This window comes from Lepisosteus platostomus, chromosome 2 (genome assembly GCF_059453375.1).
Source record: "Lepisosteus platostomus isolate fLepPlt1 chromosome 2, fLepPlt1.hap1, whole genome shotgun sequence".
In the NCBI taxonomy this organism is placed as follows: Eukaryota; Metazoa; Chordata; class Actinopteri; order Semionotiformes; family Lepisosteidae; genus Lepisosteus; species Lepisosteus platostomus.
The window spans coordinates 66,189,783-66,211,421 of NC_142612.1; the positions used below are offsets into that span (position 1 = coordinate 66,189,783).

The 21,639-nt window shown below is 38.9% G+C and overlaps 1 protein-coding gene across 3 annotated transcripts in view; it reads right to left on the reverse strand.

Moving 5' to 3' along the window:
- Positions 1–21,639, reverse strand: part of LOC148676826 (SH2/SH3 adapter protein NCK1-like) — a 60,557-nt gene that overhangs the window by 29,728 nt on the left and 9,190 nt on the right. Inside the window, exons 1-2 of one of the 3 annotated variants that reach the window (XM_088613818.1) lie at positions 13,481–13,801; positions 4,185–4,235 (exon numbers count right to left, since the gene is read on the reverse strand). The exons of 1 other annotated variant lie outside the window; for it this stretch is intronic. The gene's annotated coding sequence lies outside the window, so the exon portion shown is untranslated. Of the gene's footprint in view, positions 1–4,184; positions 4,236–13,480; positions 13,802–21,639 lie in introns of those variants that run through there. One more of the 3 variants, XM_088613811.1, reaches the window with a different exon arrangement.

Below are 21,639 nucleotides of genomic sequence, written 5' to 3' on the forward strand. Positions count from 1 at the left end.
TCACTAATCTCTTAATAGACCAATAATATTAATAACTGAATCACACTGGCAATGTGTCATAACTAAACACATTTTTAATCATAGACAAAACCAGCAAAACAATTCTGAGCCTTTTAAAAGCCACAAGAAAATGCATTGTTTTTCCAATCTTGACAACATTTACAAGATAAAGCTATGACTGACTTAATGCCATGTGATACTGCTTATTTTAGTGTTACAGCACAGATTTCACAATTCCGGTGACCACAGAGTCTATTTTAACAGGGCCTAACTCACCCTCTTTCATACAGGTGACGAAAAAAGCACATTCAACATGAAACCCATGGCCCTCAGATCTAACTACAGAAAACATAAAGCCTGGTTTCAGCTTATAAATAAAGTTCTATTCATAAGTTACACACTGTACGTACATAATCTAGTCTCACAGGCTAAAAGACCTGAAGCATTGAACAGAGAAGCCTACCAGAAGACCTGACAGATGAGACTTTAATCAAGCCAACCTAATGAACTTTTTCAGCATCAACAGTGAAACACATATCAGAGCACACAAATGGAAACTAAGAGCAACTGGATTTAAAACTGATAACGGGAGGGAGTTCTTTGCGCAAAGGGGTGGTGGGACTCATGAACAAGCTAGTTTTCAATGGCCATAACATTGGTTTACTCTATTTCAAAGCTAATGAGCTAGCTGGGCCCAACAGCTTCACCTCTTTTGAAAGCTTTCTAAAGACAAGCTCCTGTAGGATGTTGCAAGTCTGTTTTCTGCATGTTTCACCTTATTTCCAAAGAGATGGCAGAAACATATCTCTTCCGAGTGACCGCAAGGAAGACCGACGATTGGCTGGTGAAGTTGCTTATAAGGAAATCCCCAAGAAAACCGTGTAGGAGTTTTGCAAAGTGTTTACAAAAACGAGGCTAAATGTTTTGGAAGATTGCGCTTACTGTCTTCCTTTCCAAAAATATGATCAGCGCTTGGCTATTTTAAATGTTTTTTTTTTGCCCTCTGCATTGTTTTATAGGCCTTTTTTAATGCCACTGAACTACAGTATATGTGCAGGATGAACTCCCAAAGGAAGGAACAGGTTTGTTTTCATTGCGTTTCACCCTGCTACCAAAGTGATGGAGGAAATCTATCTCAGTGGGACGGCTGCAAGGAAGGTTTGTGTTGGACTTTATTTTTAGCAACACGGAAATATCAGTAAAATTAATTGCAAGACAGAGCTGTTATTATAACAGAACACATGTTGCTGGTGACAATGTCTTACAGTGAAAGAAAATGCTTGAATAACTTTCTACAGCCTTCACAAAACACCTACATACCTAGGAATTTTTTAAGGTGGTCTGATATTGAAACAGTATTATTTAATAAGCTGCTGGTGATTTCTTAAGCTTTTGGATACAGAGCTACTGAAAAATATATTATAGAGCTTTATATATTAATGCTAACCTCTTCATTTAGATTAAGTCAAGAAGTAAATGAAGCAGTTTTTATATGCTATGAACACCTTTAGAAAGGGGTGCAGTTATACTGCAGTCCTACAAGTGACTTCACTTGAGAAAGCAGATAAGTGAAGCTTACAATTTCAGTGCGTCCGCTCCAGGTAAATGTCAACTGTATAATAGAGTACATTAATACATATAAGAGAATGGAGAAGTTAATGCAAATATTTAATGTTTTGTAACCGTGTATCCCTTAAAACTTTCCCATCTAGGGAGAACAGGGAAAAGGCTTCTTTGTATCATACAATAATGACTTGAGATCCATAATTGCAAATAACCAAAAATTAGCTTCCTTCCAATACAGTATACTTACAAACTGTATTAAAAAGTGTTTTCAGCTAACATGCATGGGAAGGAAACAATAAAAAATGGTTGTATTATATGATACTTTTACATTGTGTAAAACTTCTGGTGGTGCCACTGGCTAACGCTTATTCCTGCTGCAGAAACGTGTAAAAGGAAATGGTATTGCGCGCACAGTACCTAACACATTAACCACTAGCTTTTAGTAAGAAGCATTATTGGCAAGGGCTGGCCAAAAAACAACAAGCAAGCTCTCGAATCACCAATGTGTTTTATAGTTAAGATGACATGATAATCTTAGACTTATCACATTCAATAAGACTGGTATTACACAAGAGGTAGGTCATGGCTAACACTGTCACGATAAACAAAAATGTGAACAAGGCCAATTAAAAAAATATTACACAAAAATCCAACATGTATTACTTGCAAATTTTAGCTAAACTGAGGACTGAATGAAATATAGGTAGTGGACAACAAACCATGGACACACTGGCTACTTGAAGGGCATGGACTTCCACACAAGGGGGAGCTCAGCCCAGAATGCTTAGGGTTACATACAGAAATCCTCAACAGTCCTAATGGGTGCCCACACTTATGGATAGAATCGCTCCAGGGGGAGAGACCTTAGTGACTTTGAAAGAGGTGTGATTGTTGGGAGTCATCTGGCACAACATTGACACTCAGCTCATCTTGGAGAGGATTCACCAGCAGCAATGTGTACAGTGGTAACAGCATGGCACAGAGAGGAAAGACATCAGCAGCTATAGGGAACAGGGGGCAGAAACATCCAGGATCGTGACGTCCATAAATTAATTCAAAGTGCAAGGCAAAACAGGCAACTAATTGCAGATCACTTGACTGCAAATTTCAACCTGGGGCATGAGTAGCCAGTTTAATCAAAAACTGGACTGCTGAGAACTCCAGAGAGTGGGGTACCACAGCTGGGTTGTAGTGATCAAACTGCTCATTAACCTGTCAATGAACATTTGCCACCGGTGCAAAGAGCACACCCAATGGACTACTGAGCAGTGGAGAAATGCGAAATGGTAGGATGAATCAACCCTCAGCATGTTCTCAACAAACAAATAATAATAATAATAATAATAATTAATAATTGCTTACACTTATATAGCGCTTTTCTGGACACTCCACTCAAAGCGCTTTACAGGTAATGGGGACTCCCCTCCACCACCACCAATGTGCAGCATCCACCTGGATGATGCGACGGCAGTCTTAGTGCGCCAGAACACTCACCACACACCAGCTATCAGTGGGGAGGAGAACAGAGTAATGGAGTAATGGAGCCAATTCATAGATGGGGATTATTAGTTGGCCAGGACACTGGGGGTACACCCCTACTCTTTGCAGAATGATATGGCTGCTGGCAAATGCACATGTACAGTAGCACCACCCTTAAGAACTCTACAGCACTGAGTGCTTGGTTCCAAACAGTAAAGGGTTCTGCTGTTTCTGTGATGTTGTGGGGAGCACTTTCCTGGCATGGTTTGGTGGCACTCTTTTCCACAGAAGGCAAGGTCAATGCTAAATCGCTACATAAAGATACTGAGTGATCATCTTCCCTCCATGCTGCAGTCTGCCTTTATTGACAAGAGGAGCATCTCGCCGGATGACAATGCCACAGCCTTCTCGGTCACCAGATCTGAGCCCAGTCATTCAAGAACATCCCATAAATAATTGACGCTTGAGAAAGCCTTTTCCACCTCCAGGGGTGAGGTGACTTTCTTGTGTAAGAACCGTGCCAAATCCTTCCTGCAGAATTCCAAACTCTGTGCCACAATGGACAGTGATAGCAACGGCCATTTGTAGTAGTCCAGTGCCCATCAGTGACTTTATATTGGCCTTTCCATTATTATGTCCACTACCTGTAAGGAAACCTTATTTTCTAAACAAACAAACACTATTTTATTTTGCTGGTGAAGAGCTGGAACTTGAACTTTGCAGGTTGCTGAAAGCAAAGTGTCACCTGAAATAGAAGTTTCTTCTAATTGTTACAAAAGTGCTTGAGAGGCTCAATTTATATTCAAAAGGAGTAGACTGAAAAAAACACAAACGAATACAGCAACATATGTCCCATGCCTGTTCTGTTCAAACCTGGAACACTGTTACTTTGCTCTTCCACTTTTTATTTTTAACAGAGGAACTGCACATTTGTAACTCAAATGGTCCGAAAAATGTTTGTTTACATCATGCTAACAAGAAATAGCAAACTGATGATGCATATCAAGTTAAATTTGTCATATACTCCCCTAAAATTAAATTTGCAGCAAAACAAGAAAAAGCCCTTTGGTCCACCGAGACATCTGCTCTTTAAAAGATCCTTTAAACCACACAGCAAAAGGGCTATTTTAAAAGTTTACCTGTGCCACATCAAAGCTGTGAGCTTCAAAGTTCTTCTGCTCAATGTTGACCTGCAAACCAAAGACACATGTATATAATCAAAACAGTGAAGAAGAGACACTTGAGTACATCTTCACAGATGAGACAAAAGCCCTTCGCAATCAAGAGTGCTGGGGAATACCCCAACACCAAGAGCACGAAGGTCAACTTTTCTGAGCTCAATCAAAACCTAGGCCTCAAACAACACACCACTGTTGGTTAAGACAATTGCTTTAAATCTATTCTGTAAATGAGATTTGCAGTAACCATTCATTCCTAAATTAGAACTGACACTACCTGACTGATCATCAGGAACTTTGATCAGAATATAAACTTTATTTGCAATATGGCACAATGTCTCATACACTATTACTGAAGTTTATTAATAGTAAAGGTTGAATCAACATCTTATTAAAAATTGTTACCCCTGACAAAGCAGACTAAAACCACCTTTTCACTTTATGCCTATACATAATTGTGCATTTTGTTAAATTAATTCCTAAAATGTACTGCTTAATATTAAAAGAAAAGAAATGTAGGAAATCTGTTCCAAAAATATTTTTTTCCTATGCCATATACAGTATTTACCCTGTTCAAACGTTGAAATCACAGATCTGCTTCTTTTATTAATCACAAAATATGAACGGTATTGCCAAAGGAAGCAAAAGTAAATAAAAAATCTGATGAAGAGAATAAATAAGGATAAATAAGTCACTAACAGCCAAGAAAAAATCGTAGAAACCCTCATGCTAAGAGTGAAAAGTGACTGAAAAGATATTTCAGTTTCAATTAAAAATCTTCATCTCTGAAAAAAACTAAATGCACCCGACATGAAACAAGATGACTCTTGCCCTTACGATCTTCATGAATGCATAAAACCTAAGCAGTCAATTACAACATAAATCAAGATCCTACCACCTTTAACAATGCCAAAGGGCATGGTTCACATTAAGAAACTCTTTGACTCACAAAATGGCTAGGGACATTAAACTTATGACCAATGTAATTTAAATTCTGTAACATTCATATATAAAGAATAATTACAAACAAATATCCATTGTACAGTATGTAACAAGTAACCCCAATGATCTTTATACTGTGTTTAATTACTGCATCACTATTCTAAACTCAGTATGAAGCCAGGTTTCTTCTAGAGCGAGGTGTCCTGAAATTCCTAATACGCAAAAAATAAATCAGATAGTGAAAAGATAAAGCAACAGACTGGAGTAACACAGGCATTTCTTGTTTTCAAAGAGAGGACTAACTTTTTGCCACTTTCCAAATGACAAAGATATCAGTGGAAAAGACACATTAAAAACAGACAGAGATAAGAAGCTGGGAGTTCTATTATTATCTAGCCAAGAAGTAGGATAAGATTCTCTCTGAGAAGACTTAATAAACAACGGTTGCAGCTGAAAGTCTTCTCTAGCCAGACTTAACATGCTGGTTTTCGTTCAATTACATTCGTAGAAACAAGATTCGCATTTATAGTGTGAACACGCCGATAAAACTGTCTGTGGGGCTCTTTTTAAATTCTCACAGTCTCAATATACTTCAAGAATACTTCCTTTAACTTAAAGACATTTATTAACAAAGAAAGAAGAATTCTTTTTCTGATGAACACATCTACTATTAACACCGCTATGGTTCTGACTAAGGATATACCTGTATAGTGGAAAATGTTTTAAAAAACAGAGGGAAATTTGTGCAAAGTCTGCCTGTAAACAGTAGCACAATTCAATATGCACATAAATTTTAAAAAAACTAAAACAATTTAGTACATTGGTTAATGGAAATATAACTTCACAAATGGAATCCAAATGCAATTACAAATTTCACTTTGATTAAGTACCAATCCAAATGTGGGAAAACATTTTTTCATTTGTAAACCATTTTATGTAACTATCTCCAAACTCTGCTATAGATTGCCTGTGTCCAGTCTGCCAAAGACAACTAGAGCATACAGATTAGTCTCTGTAAAGATTCCTTATCAAGATTTATTATCCATCAAGACCTTTTCCTATAAAGCCCTTAAAGCAGATGTACAATCATGGCAGTTAAAAATCAGTCAGTTTGGAATAATTGATAAAATAAGCATTAACCTACATCACCTTTTTTTTAATTCTTGTAACAAAGTGGCTATTTTAGAACTAACGCAACTGAATGTGGGGCTCATTATAGTAACAGGCTACAAAGACATCTGGAAATGGTTGTGCCTGTTGTTCTGCCATCAAAGCTACATAATGGGGCTTTGGCACAAGAGAAGACCTGAGGATCATAAAGCCAAAGCGTTTAAGCAAAGTGAAGACAGCATGGAGCCAAAATAAAATAGTAAAGATAGAAACACCATCCTGTGTGTACTGTATATCAAGGTCATTTACTTTTACTCATTGGAACTGTTTTTTTTTTTAATCGTGCTTACCTGTTTCTGTTTGTGATACGTCCTCCACATCTCACTGTAGATACAGTGAAGAAACCCGCTTACATTGGCATATTTCTGACGCTGAGGATATTAAGCACCGGCAGTCAATAGCTTCAAATTACTAACAACGGTGCTGCAGTACGCCCTGGAGTCGTAGGCTCAATCCCAGGCTGGGATCCTTTCTGGTGGAGTTTGCATGTTCACACTATGTTCACACAGGTTTTCACTAGGTTCTCCTTTCCATCTGTCCACCAAAGCGATGGTGGTTAGATGAACTGGCACCTCTAAAATAATCCATGCTCTGCAACGCACTGTTTTTATTTGTTAATGAGTGGACGCATGGATGGAGATACAGTGCAACATTTACTGAAGTTAATTACAGGTTTTGCCCATTCCTGTCAAAGCAAGGTTAATACCTATAAAGTAGTGCTCTTACAAATGTTGACAGATCCATCAAATTTATTTCCAACATATTAGACTTAGTCTACTGAATTTAGGCCATTCCTGAAGTCCAACACTACTAATTTAACATCCAAACAAATATTCAATAGCTTTCCAGGGAATCTCTACAAATAATCACCTTAGATAAACATTCAAAGTAGGCTAACTTAGAAAAATGATACAGCTACCACAGTGCATTACTGCCGAGGAGCTGTTTCTCTGTACCTGTTACTTTTCTGCCAAGCATACAAAGTTGTGAGCCTCCTAAATCTGGTGTTAGTGTTACAATACAACTGAACACACAAATGCATGGGCAACTGGGACAGCTGCTGACCTCTAAGATTTAATGTCCGTGACTTGGCTCGGATTGCTCCGTATGAAATGTAGCTTCCCATTTAATCCCGGACAGTAAACTTTGTTTTTCGTCTTGTGTTTTCTCGTGTGTAGTGTTCTGTAAAGGCTGTTTTTTTGTTTTGCTTCACTTGCTTGTTTTTGAGAACTACAGTGTGTAGGGTCTGAGATCATGATTTTCCTACAACTGACTTTTCTGCTGGCATCCAGTCAGAATTCTCTAATCAAATTAAACACTAGGAGGAATCCCACAGAAAAACAAAGAAACAGTTTATAATACGCGAACATGCCCCCCCTTTCCAAAACAGAGGGAACATGCACAGTACTTACTGCAACTAAGCACAGCTGCTAGAAAGCCAGGAAGGTCTTCTAAGTGTTTATTTTGCTCTCTTGCAAGATGTGATGTGCATTTCCCTCAGTGTAATTCTCCTTTCCCCAGAACTAGACTGATCAAGCACAGCCTCCCCCAGCTTCTCCACTTTCTCTGCTAGAGCACCAAACTGTTTCTTCTTTTTTATTTTTGGAATGCTTTTTTTTTAACCAAAACATTCCACACCACCAACAGGCTGTCCTTGAAATCCTGGTTAAAAACCCTGATTCAAGGATGAGAATAACAAGACAGGAGATAAAATAAACATATCTGCTTCCAGTCAGAGGTTTTCCCAATTTATGCCTCACTGCTTTTTAATGCTACCTGCAGGTTTTCTTTCAATTGCTGAAATATTTGAATCTTTTTGATCGTTCACATGATTGGTCGTTGCTACGCAGAAAACCTAAATTGCCAAAGCCACAAACAAGGTAGCAAGCAACTGTTTCCAAAGAGTGGGAGAGAAATAGAATGACATTTCTAACAGCAAATGATTCACACTGACTACTCCACTCAGATCCTTGTGAGAAGAAACTTAACTTTTAGTTTTGTGTTAGAATCGCATGATGTAACACCAGATAAAAACCTCACAGATGGATTTAACGCATGTCGTGTTGAAAACGACAAAACGCTGACCATCTGCAGGAGTACTTAAAATTGGTTCTCTGCAGGTGCAAAGCGGTGTTCATTTTTACATTGAGGATTCATCCGTTACTCACGTCGCTGACAGCATGAATGCAGGTAGTCACAACACCACGTAATAATCAGCACTGAAGGTAGCAATATGGCCCCTGCATATCATCCCTTCACACCTTGGCCATATAAAAATAGGCCAGGCAATTTCAGTAGAGACAGCCTGCAGTACTAACCTATAGTTCAGCATTTTAATGCAGTGCAATGTATTTAAGTTGCACTTCCCATGAGCAGATATGTATTCCCGCTGTGAACAGTATAATTCATCTGAAATAATCCCATATTTATCAAACCATAGAGGTATTAAACTGAAGACAAGCTCTCCTTTACTACAGGGATTTAGGCACTACTTTGCTATCGAACGCTGACTTTATCAACCATGTTAGCTACAAGGCAAGAAAGCTATACACTTTAAAACCAGGTGACACACACTTGTAACCTTGTACAGTGGAGGCAGATCTTTAATGCAAACACAGGGCATTTTCACTGCTAGCCTGCACATAAATGAGCAGTGGTGGATACGTAAGTCTTCCTTGAACGCTACACTACGTTTCTTGTTGAAGTGAATCATCATTAAAATCTGTAGCAGAACAAAAAAAACAAAAGAGTAGAGGGGTCATTTCACGAAGTTAATGAAATTAGGTGATGCATTCATAAAACAACGATAAAAGTATAAAACAGTACTATTACGGGCCATGAGCAGGTAAGGCAATGCTGCTCTCAAACAGAAAGCTGTGGGGCCAGCCTCAGTTTGTGTGGGTCTTCGTGTTTCTCACTTCAGCGTGACTCTAAACATTAGTCCACAAAAAGCTAAGCAATGCAGATCTTACAGCTGTCACCAACCTACAGAAGGAAAAAAAACTCAAAAGTTTCAGTGCTGCGTAGAGACTGTGCAGATTCATTGTGACTGTCCATCCCACGCCAAAATGAAAAAAAAAACTGTAAATTTTCCTTTTTCGAGTTATAGTTCAGTTTTACAACTAGAAAACGAAATTCAACTGCATTCTATCAGTTTGTTTGTAGCAGTTTCACCAGAAAGGATCATTTGGCGACATGTATACATATGTAGTGATTCAACTTTAAGGGCTCCATTTTATTTTGTTTTGTACAATTCAGTAAATCCAAACTTATTTTACATTTAAAAAAAAGTTTAAAAAAAAACATGTACAGCTACAGTACTTGTTACCTGATATCACTGCATAAAAGAAGAAAATTATTTTTAATTCCTGCTCTATCTCCTCTGAGGAAACGAATAAAATAGGATTTTTTTTATATCTCTACCACATTAACCAATCAATGTATCCGCTTTCAGAAAATGTAATAAAACTCTTCCTCTATAAATGCAGTGGAAACACGTAAAAGCAGAACTTCCTCGACATTAGTATATATGTGGTTTAGGTTTTTTATAGTTAACCTAATTTTTCACTGCCTTTCAAAGAACTCAGAAGAGGCACAGGCAACTGTCAGCATAACTATAGATTGTCTCCAGCTACAACAAACTTATTTTGCTTTAAGTACATAACACATTGATTCCAAATCCCAATGCCCAGTGAAGCTCAATTGCTGGGCTTAGAGTATTTTGTCTCATCTTTAATAAGTGTTTAATAAGTGTTCTCAGTCATCCAGTGCTAAAATGGATTCAAATACTCCCCCACAAAAAGAAAAGTTTAACATAGGAGATGACAGGAAAGAGTCGTTAAGAGTTCACACAGCCTTCCACCACCTCCAATATGACACAGAGTGACACACTAAGTCTTTAAAAAATGACAGTAAAAGCCGCGATACTTTTATGGTGTTCACATTAAAGCCCCATCTGGAAACGAGACAAAAAAGTTTAAAAAGTACAAAAATCGAACAGCCACTATGTTACATGCAAACAAAATACATAACATTTCTAAACCTTAGCACTGTGGATGCAGAGACTGATTTCATGCTGTAATCATTCTTGAATAAGATTAATTTATTACACAAAGCAAGCATTTAAAAGTGCTAAATAAGCAAAATAGCCTCATTTATTGTTATTCTCAAATTTGATTTATCATTATTTTTAGCTTATTTTATATGCCGATTGTCTGTAAGGGGGGGTTTTCTCTGGTTTTCAGGACTTAATTTTCTCAAGGGAAAGTGATATGTCCAGGCCTTGCTAATTCTGGAGTGATTCCCATGCAGTGAACACAAAGCAAAACTGTTTGGATGATGACAGCCCAATGTCTCTGTTCTTCAAACAGGAGGCACACCACAGCGCGACTTTAATTGTTTCAGGCAGTAAACTAGTTCACATGTGCTGTTCTGCTCAGACTTGGCAAAGTTATTCTGCAAAGAGATAACCATCTCTGAAACCAGCATCATTCTGTGCTACAAACCGCACTTTCTCCATCTGCACTAAGAAGTTGGACACCTGTCAAACAGTGTCACAAAGCTTTAAACTCTGCCTCAGCTGCTCCAGGAGGAATGACAAGAAGGGTAAATTTGAAGCTGCTGCCCCAGAAACATTTTAGGATGACATTTAAGCTTGCCAGATTGCAACAAATGCAGCACGTCAAAAGGTGTATGCTGCAAAACCACATAAACAATTTCCTGTAAATCGACTGAAAAAGGAAGAGGAAAGGCAGCATTTTTTTTTAAACTCGTGTCAGGACAAAGACAGAAAAAACTGTATATTGTGCTCATTTGTGGATTTTCTTAATTGATTTACACATGAACTGCTCAATCAGGCATCTTTTAAGAAGGTAAAAGCACTAATCTTTATCACTTGGACAGAAAATATCTTGTTTTGCCATTTTATTTCTGTGCCATTGGAAAGATACATATATCTGTGGTATCATATTATGAAATATTTATCATGAGTACAAAAGCTGATTTGTTTCAAAATGAGTCTAATAACCGTGGACACTGGAGGATTTTCTATGTTCACTGTGCTTTAGAGCAGAAGGCGGAGAGAAGGGATCTCAGCTGACAGAAGGAGACCAGTTACTGTCAAACTGTAGGGTCCAGTGTTCTCCACTACTTGTCAAAGACATTATAGGATTTTACCTCAGACAGAAGTTGACCCATCACAGCTACTTGTGTAGCTGCATTTTGCTACTCCGACTGCCTGCTACAAGTTTTAAGAGCCACATTTTATTAGAGCTGTAAAGATATCCAGTTTTACATACATATGTGGCTAACATATATGTTAGCCACATATAAGTGGAATCTATTAATCCTACTATCAAATATCTAAAAATATAGTAATTAACAAACCTACATTAATAGTCATCCTGAAGCGAGTAATGCAGAACAAAGATTCTTTTGGTTTGAATTATGATATGAATCGATTGCTTATTTATAAAGGGCTATGTGTTTATTAAAGCCTAAAGAATAAAACGGTAAAAGAACATGTACTGTCTAGATAATAAGGCTCCCCTTCTGTAACCACAGAACATTCGTTTCCCTAGTGAAGCATCTATAACCACAGATTCAATGACAAGACACAGCAGTTTCTTTGAAACATTATCCATTCAAATTCAGAAACACACTCATATATATATATATCCATTTTTCAAAAGCAACAGTGACTGTATTATTTATGGATGCTCAAGTAAAAACAATAAGAAACAAGGAGTAATTCCACAGAATGATAAAAATAAAGTTAATGCACAGTTATGTTCGTAAAAAATACCTGCATTTCACTGGTAGTGAATAACAGCCCAAATCACACCTGGCTTGTCTACACAGAAACTGAGAACATCACACCCATTTGTAAAACACAATTGCGCTCAACTGAGTCACAGGCAAGGCAGCATGTAACAATTAACCACAAAGTGCTCTCCCCAATCACAGATATCACAATTGTCATGAAGGAAATGATGCACAAGTCACTGAGATCACTACATCATGTACATGTGCTCTAAACAAGATCGAGGGCTGTGCTCATTTCCAGCAACGTCTCAATGGTTCCCTGTGTTCACAAATTAATAATAATTGCTTACACTTATAAAGCGCTTTTCTGGACACTCCACTCAAAGCGCTTTACAGGTAATGGGGACTCCCCTCCACCACCACCAATGTGCAGCATCCACCTGGATGATGCGACGGCAGCCATAGTGCGCCAGAACGCTCACCACACACCAGCTATCAGTGGGGAGGAGAGCAGAGTAATGTAGCCAATTCATAGAGGGGGATTATTAGGAGGCCATGATTAGTAAGGGCCAATTGGAAATTTGGCCAGGACACCGGGGTTACACCCCTACTCTTTTCGAGAAGCGCCCTGGGATTTTTAATGACCACAAAGAGTCAGGACCTCGGTTTTACGTCTCATCCGAAGGACGGCGCCTGTTTACAGTATAGTGTCCCCGTCACTATACTGGGGCATTAGGACCCACATGGACCGCAGGGTGAGCGCCCCCCGCTGGCCCCACTAACGCCTCTTCCAGCAGCAACCTTAGTTTTCCCAGGAGGTCTCCTATCCAGGTACTGACCAGGCTCACACCTGCTTAGCTTCAGTGGGTTGCCAGTTGTGAGTTGCAGGGTGAAATTACTACTTCATTTAACTAGAAACAAATTCCCTAGAAACAAAATACCTTGAAAAAAGGTGGCGTGCTTTTTTCAGTTTTTGTGGTCTTAGAACAAGCAATGTATGCTTTTCTAACAACTAAAGCAGTTGAAATTAGCTTTCACCCGAGACCTCTTATTAACAGATAAGGTCTTTGGCTAAGATGTCAATTTACAGTGGTGAATGGCACATTCTTTTGTGTGACGAGAGCTATGCTAAAATGTTTAAGAGAGTGCCCTTTCTTAGTGATCTATATCATAATACCTTTTATGAGTGTACAACAAAGCACTGCGATGTATAACCGAATACTTAAATAAATCTGCTAGAATTGTGAGAAAAACAGTATTTAATTCCATGTTCTGGAAATTTGTAACAAATGAAGCCACAATCCCTTAAAAGCACAGAAGCCACCAATTGTGTTGATAATTGCCACAAGACATAGAGAACCTTTACAATAAAAGCAGCCTACCTTATCTCAAGTCCACACACTCTGCTACTGAGCTGCAGCCTTGGGTCAAAGCATCAGCTTGTGACATTATCAAGAGCACCGTCATGCCGAGTTAAGACACAAAAATAAAAAGAGGTTCTTCTTAGTCATTTTTATCCAGAAACCCATGAACAAAAAGGAATATTACATGAAGTAAAAAAGAACTGAAATCAAGGTACTGAGCGGTCTCTTGGAACCCTTCACAAGAATAAACCTAAGAAGACACAAAACACACAGGGCGCTGGCAAGACTGCAGTGGTTTCCTTCACAACTTCTCAGCCTCACCAGAACAATGTTAACCTAACCTAATCGCAGCGAAAAGCTGAGTGTAATTTCCTTTTTGCACTTCTTATACATTTTCTTAAAGCAATGAGTGAACAAGGAAACTGTTCACCACATCCTCAGACAAGCACCAGCACAGCAGAGCCTTAGGCAAAAAGCCTCCTGCAAATTAAACAAGACCCCATAGCTATATCTTACGCACCATCTGCAATGTGAGCTCAGAATACGTAGGAGCAAGAGATGTATGGGGGAATGTACTAAATAAGAAAGCTGCTTGTGTGAAAACTGATTCTCACTGTCACTCAACAGTTTCCTCCTCGGTGCCAATGAAAAGGCACTAAATAACAAAACTGCCCATCTTTACTGGACAACTGGAAACACCAAAACCACACTGTATGAACTGAGCTGACTGAAATCACAGCACCGCTCTTCTGATAAAATGGCAGTGCTTTGTGCTTCCTGGGACCACCCCTCTCGTTCCTGTTTATGTAGATTGATTCTCCATTTATTCAGAGAAGGCCAAAAACATTCTGATTGATCTACTTCTAGATAAATTCAAGCTCACTTTGGATAAACTCCCAGTTAACAGGACACGGACACTAGCCTATTCTGAGGGAGACTGCAACCCAAGAAAAGCTGAATGACATTCCTAAAAGTTTACGGCACACAATGTTAAGGCGACAAATGTTTTAAGCTCACATTTAGGATACAGAACCAAAAATGTCCTTCTTGACAATGAGGGCCAGAGACACTCAAAATGTTGAACAAACTGTGTTAACAGTAGCCTCAAGTTGTCAATCAGACTCTCAGGAATAACCACGGAGAGGTTATTTCAAAGAACAATACGTGCAGTATTAATTGTTATACTGCATAATTTGGTCTACAATCCACGACAGAAAAATACATTTAAAATATTTGAAAATGAAAAGACGGTCATGATACTGCAGCCTGAGAAAAAGATTTACACTGACAAAGGGGGAGGAAATGCTCCAAAGAATTGTGTAATGGGAAATCAAGATGGGAATTCAAGAACATGCTTTTAATATAAAGGTCATGCACTGACAAATCTCATGACAGTGACAGTCCCCCCCATATTCTAATTACTGGCCCATATGCGCCCTGCTTCAATTTGTGTGAACTAAGACATCCTTTTACTCCTCTGGAATTTCCTCAGCTCCGACATCTCATTCTGACTGTGTTGTTTCTTTGTCCCTTTTTCACATGAGGACACAAACCGCACAAGCACACATGCCAGAGCACAGTAAGGTCATGGGATAAACGCAGGAGAGCTTGGAGACTAGAGACCAAGCTGAATTAACTGTTAGCTGGTAAAAAACAAAAAACAAAACAAGGCAGCAGAGGAAATTTTGTTTAAAAAGTTTTAAAACAGTTTATATGTGAGGTCTTGAAGAACATACTGTATGTGTTGAGGAAAAATAATATCAGATTTTTTCATTGCTTAGCTGCACTAGTTTCAATAGAAAGATAAACCCTTCTTGAAATTGCATGCAAAGCCAAAAACTAAATTCCATGGTAATTTACGCAAGTACTTTGCCATCGGATAAGATAAGGTTAGAAAGTCTCTTATGCTCTGAGAAAATAGAACATTATAAAGTGAATGGGCAAATATAACATTCATTTATTAATATAATCAATCCATAGATGTACCATATTTCAATGTGCAAGTACTCAAGTATTATTCAAGGAGAAACTTGCAAAAAGCTCAGGGTTGGTGCTAAATCATTTTAGACTATATACTCCAAAAATCTCTATTAATGTGAGTGGGTGAAACAGGTAAATTATTTTTCATGACCCTGCATTTGCTCTAAAATCCAGATTTACATCCTAGTCATCTCGCTGTGTATAATAAGACTACATGCCTGATGGTAACTAAAAAAAGAATAATAAATGACAACCAGATTTTTTATGTCAAGCAAGATTTCCACCAAGATGTGCAGATTTTATGACGTTATCAAGAGTAATATTCTCCATTTATGCTGTATACCTTTTAAACAGTCTTTCAGGCTCCCAAGTAGTCTAACCAATAAAATGAGTCATTCTGAGAGCAGTCTAAGCAGTCTAAGTCCAGATATCACCAGTTCAGGTCCAGGCTATGCCACTGCCCAGCTGTGACTGTGATGTCATATCCAACAGCTGACAACTAGCGAAGCACAGCCTGAGCCGAGAGGTCTTAGATGAAGGGTTTATTACCACAGAACTGCAACACCTCTGAATTGCTAGCCACACATCTACTTGCAGTGGAGTCAGTGAAACCTGCTTCACTCCTCCAATCAATGCCAAATTGTTGAAGGCTCTGGGATACTGCCATATAAAATCCCAATGCTACATTAGACAGGGCTCATTTTTATTAAGGAATTACAGTCAGGAAAATTCTGCCTGTCGAGAAAGCTACAGTATTAAAGCAAAGACTAGCTATAGCCTATCTGATCAATTCAAACGTAGCTGACAACTCATCATACCCTGGTTTCATTAAACCATCTCACAGAGAATGGGGTCTGGGCTAAACCTCCACTGGAAATGAACAAGGGCAACCAGCCCTTATTATCACTGCCATGTTTCGCAACAGCTCCTGAATCAGCAGTGATTCATCATCTCACTAAGTACCAGGCACCTCCACCTGGGGAAACCTGCCAGGAAAGAAGGAATTCACCTAAAAAATTAAAACCTAAACGAGCACAAACTTCCATATAATTTGAACCGACATGAACCTGGTACAGATTACATTTCCTTAGAATACATATTCTTTAGTGCACACGCATTAACCTCTGAACACATCCATTTCAATACCATGTGCGTCAGCAGTTCCAGAGTACATGCATCAGTACCCTGATAACCAATGTGCTCTAAATAATTGCCTAAAACTTTACTGTCATGATTGGCTCATTCAGTAATTTCACAGATAAGCATAAACTCAAAGGGGTGAATTCCACCTCACTGCAGCAAAGCACTTTTGAATGAACATCTTCACAAAATAAAACCTTGACATACTGGGACAGGGACAGTACAGGGACAGCACTGGGTGAAATTAAAAAGGTCAGCCCGAGGGATCTGGGATCCTGAAAGCCACTGAAAAGGTCCACACAATACTTGGTCTTCAAAAAATAAGGAATTTCCTGGGACCACCCCTCTCAATTACTACTGAAGCCAAATGTCTTTCAATTATATTCAGTTTTGTTTTTAAAAAAGCAAGCTTCTGCAAAGGTAGCTTTGGTTTGTTGTCAATATTTGTGTGGGTCTTAGTTAAAAAATATTAAAAAGTATAAAAAAAACAGTGGGACATTCAGAGGATGAATCAGATTGGCTAGGCTACAGTGGCGTGGTTTCCATCAGCTATTAACACTGCAAAGGTTAAGGAGTTAGCACTTGATGGCTGCAGATCACAGGTCATTTCAGTGTTATGTGCTGGGGAGGTCTCAGTTTCCAGGTTTCTCCTGCCAAACCTCTTCATGTACTTTTGACAACTGTCTTTCAGATGCAGCCAAACTGGGATTTTCTGATAAACACTAACATCCTCTGCGGATTATGAAGGTACTGCTAATCCAGTTCTTGACACTGTTTTCAAATGAAAGAAAAGAGTATAGAATCATGGTGAATTTGCATTCCAGGTTTCCTTTTTTCTAAACCTTTCATCAGCAAGCTACTTTGATTTGGGCAGATATCAGCATTAGTCTGTTTTTTTTTTTCCAGAGGTATGTATGCTTTATGGCATCTACAAAGAAAACATTTAATCTTTTTTCATTTGACATCAGATTTTTAATATTGTTATGATTTTGACATACAGCCCTGAAGCCAGGACTAAATATCAGCTTTGAAGCCCCATCTCAATTATTGCTTCATTAACAACCAATCTGGGTTGCAAGCTGTGAACCTTTTGAGGAAACTTCACTGATCTCTTTTTATGGGCCTTAAGAAGTACTAGAATCACAAAACTCTTTGATTTTGCTTATGATGACTAAATTAAAGGCTTCAGGTGATAAAAGTGTAAGGCTGCATTTGAAGTGCAACCTCAAATATGTTCAAAAATAAGGCATGATTACTGCTAAATGGTCATTAAGGAACATAGGCCAATTCATAATTGAATGATTCTATTCAGGATTTCTTCTTTCCCTGCATGAAAACGTGCTCCCAATACTGTAACAGATGGAAGGAAAGCGACTGAAGAATTAAGGAATTTATAACTCAAATAACTCTAAAAGTGATTGAATTCTTTAGTGAGAGAGCAGCGATTATCAACTACCCCGGCAGAGAGAGGCGAGTGCATTATCCCGTTTGTTATTATTCCACTGGTGACAAGCAAAACAGCTCCTTCAATATGAAACAACAACAAAATAATGAATATACTGTATCTGTATAATTACAAAGGCAAGAATCCGAGCCTACCACTACAAAATAAAAAAACTACAACATATCTTGGAAGCATCTGGACCTAATGCACCAGACATAACTCTCATACACTGGTGACTCACAAGCTGAAGGGACAGACAAATCAAATGTTTTGCCTTCCACATTACTGCAGGTCTAACCTGGTTTCACAGCCCCAAACCCCTCCTCTCTCTGTGCAAAATTGTGGCCTGGTTCACTTGTGGCAGTCAAAACACCAGATAATCTTTCTCCCAGACAGATCCTCATCGCAGGCAGACACTGTGTATCAAAAAAGGGATTAGAATATGGATCCCTGCTACTAGAGCTGCGGCACAAAATGCAGTTCCCTTTCCCATTTAACTACACACGATGTGCTGAAACTTGTACGAGACAGGCAGCCTGGGCAAGGCATTCCAACAGTGATATCATGTAGCATAAATGCAAAAAAATGTTTCAAAGCAGTTTCATTGAAAGGAAATGAGTCTTTTAAAACATCTGCACCTGTTCTGTGGTAAGGACACTCCAGGCAAAGAAAAGTGTTAACATGTTAACCTCCAAGCTGAAAGCTTTGAATATAGCACTGTAAATGAAAAAAAAGCAACTAACCACCCACCAGCTCAGGGCGTATGTACAAAATTCTAATTTTCTTTTCCAAATGACACCAGTGAAAAACCTCATTATTCAGAGACCAGACTATTATTTGACAGCTGAAACTCAAAACGTTTTATTTTAATGCTGCCCATTCATCAAATGCCCGTTGAAATCCATTATTATTTGCATTAAAATTTCAGAAGATCCATTATTTTAAATTACAGTCATATACTGCTCAACTACCATTAAGTCTCAAAAACAACAACTGTACTATTGCCACAGTACACTGACCCAAAATAAACCTCACAGAAAATACAGAGAAATATGTATAAATATTTGCTGGACTAAATGGGAGTAAGATAGTTCTGTCTTTAAAAAAAAAACATTTATATTTGTAGCCCCTTTCATGCTGTACATGCACTATACACAGTCAGACACCAAACCACAGCCTCAGAGTGCAAGATCTGCACTTAAACTAAACTCAGCCTTCCAAACCCCCACTTAATCCCACTCTCAACGCAAACCTCGGATTCAACCTTCACCGTAGCACAAGCCTCAAGTACCTAGTCATATTCCCAGCTGCAGTTGAGCCTTGGTAGATGTTAAATACTAAAAATTTCCAAATATATATATACCACAAAGGGGAAGTGAAAAAAATAGTTTCATTATTACCAATGAAATGAAAAATTAAAAGGAGAAAACTTTTAGGAAAGTCCATCAATCCAATGTACAGTTTTTTTGTGAGTTACTCAACTGTGGCAGGTCTTAAAGGTGTACAAAGTGACAATGCGCTTACTTTCACTGAAACTGGATAACACAGAAAAGATTAGGTGGGCAATACTGGCCCTCAAACTGGTACAGAAGAGATAAGCAGTCCTGCCGTAAGTAAAACTTGATGCTTCCCACTAGACAGGCAGCTATAGATCCTAAATATTACAATGAAGTAATTTCCATCATATACCATTACTGGATGTTCATTCTGCAATTGTTTTGTTTTCGTTCTGAGAACAGTTATCACAGGCTCTCTCGAAGGACAGTGGTATGATTTTTTTCTGGGAAGTTATATATAACAATTACAGGAAAGGTTGAATGCACTTGGGATCTGCTGTCTAAATTGCTTCAGGTCTACCGTCTCCTCAACAATTATGTCGGATGCTTCAGACTGCGGTGTACAGGGTTTTACATTCAGGTCACCAGTGCCTGTGTACTCCACGGCAGGTAAACCCCAATAAACTAAGGCAGTTAACCTTGCTCTCCGGAGGTCAGAGCAGGAAAAGACCCAAAGGGCTACATGCGACAAGATAAAAAGCCGGCGTCATGGAGAATGACAGGTTTTAAAAAGGATTTAAAAACTTCCGTTCGCTGAGCACTTGTGCTCTTTCTAATTCCCAGAATAAACAGGACAAAGCGTCTGCTAAAAAAAGCCTGGAAAGCCATTGTAGCAATGCAGCAATTACAAAAACTAGCAAGACTGGAGAAGAAGCCTGGATGATTTACTCAGTGATGCTCATTTCATTCTTCCATCCAGCCACCCAGTTGAGGGTCGTGAGGGATCTGGAACCCATCCCAGCAAGCAACGGGCGGGAGGCAAGGATACACTAAATGGATTTCCAGTCCACTGCAGGGCAGACACAAGGGCACACACACCTGGGCCAATTTTCCAAGAAGCCAGTTCAAGTCTCAGTATGTCTTTGTACTGTGGGAGGAAACCAGAGCACCCTCAAGGAAACGCACACGAAGGCGGAGAGAACATGCAAACTCCACACAGTCAGCACTCCAGGTCCACAATAGACCCCAGGAACGAGGCGGCAATGTTTATATTAATATATAAATGTTTGATATGCCACTTAACATAACTCATGATTCTGTGGGAAATTTAAGACATTAATCAATCATGCTTCATAAAACAGAGGACTGAAAAGTACTGCAGTGCTAACCCAAAATACGGATGAGTGCTGGGGAAGTGTATTTAGGACTGAATACAGGAGACGCTTCTGACCATAAAGCAGAGTGGGCGTCTGGGAAAAGCTGGCCAAGCATGTTGTTGAAGGCAGGTCACCGGGATCCTTCAAGGAATGACTGGATGAGGTCATAAGAACATAAGAAAGATTACAAACACCGAGCTTGTTTAGTAATTGAGTTAATCGATCCAAGGTGCACAATCAGCTGTTTCCACTTACAGTCACCTCCACTTGAGTCGTTCATGGTTCATTGTCAGTGATGAAGAAGTCCTCTGGGTTGAACTTTGTCAATGTCTTTGGGGATTTAGAATACCTGTATCAGGTACCCCGGATCAGATCCTTGGATCAATATGTTATTTGTACCCAAGCAATCTTGAGTTATTGGACTGCCATTTTCTTTTGCCATATTCTGGTGTTCTTAACACTAACTTGCTTTTCACACTAACCTGAAATCTTGAGCCTTGAGTGATCAGAATGAGTGCATTACAGCTCAGAAAAAAGAGGAAGTGCAAAAGCTGGTTTTGTTGTTGCATAATAGGTCCTTTGACGAGATTTATGATCTTGAGAAGATCGATAGCATCATGTCACATAAAGGTCACATAAAGGAAGTTTTGGGAGGAGGAGGTGCCATACAGCACTGGTAGCAATTGTCAGCTTTGCTTTAAGAAGTTTTCTTAAAGCTCTGTATACTGTATATCAGCATTTACTGGCATTTTTACAATTGTAATTCTCCCCCTTACCACTGACAGCCACTTCAAAAACTGTGAGATTCAGATTTATACAGTCCGTCTCCATCAAGCTTCTTTCTACCATCATTCTGACAGAGCAAATTATTTGTAGCTTGAGGTTAGTAGTTACTCAATTCAAGATAAACATACCAACTACTGAAACATCCCTTGATCCCATTCTGACCCTGGACATAAT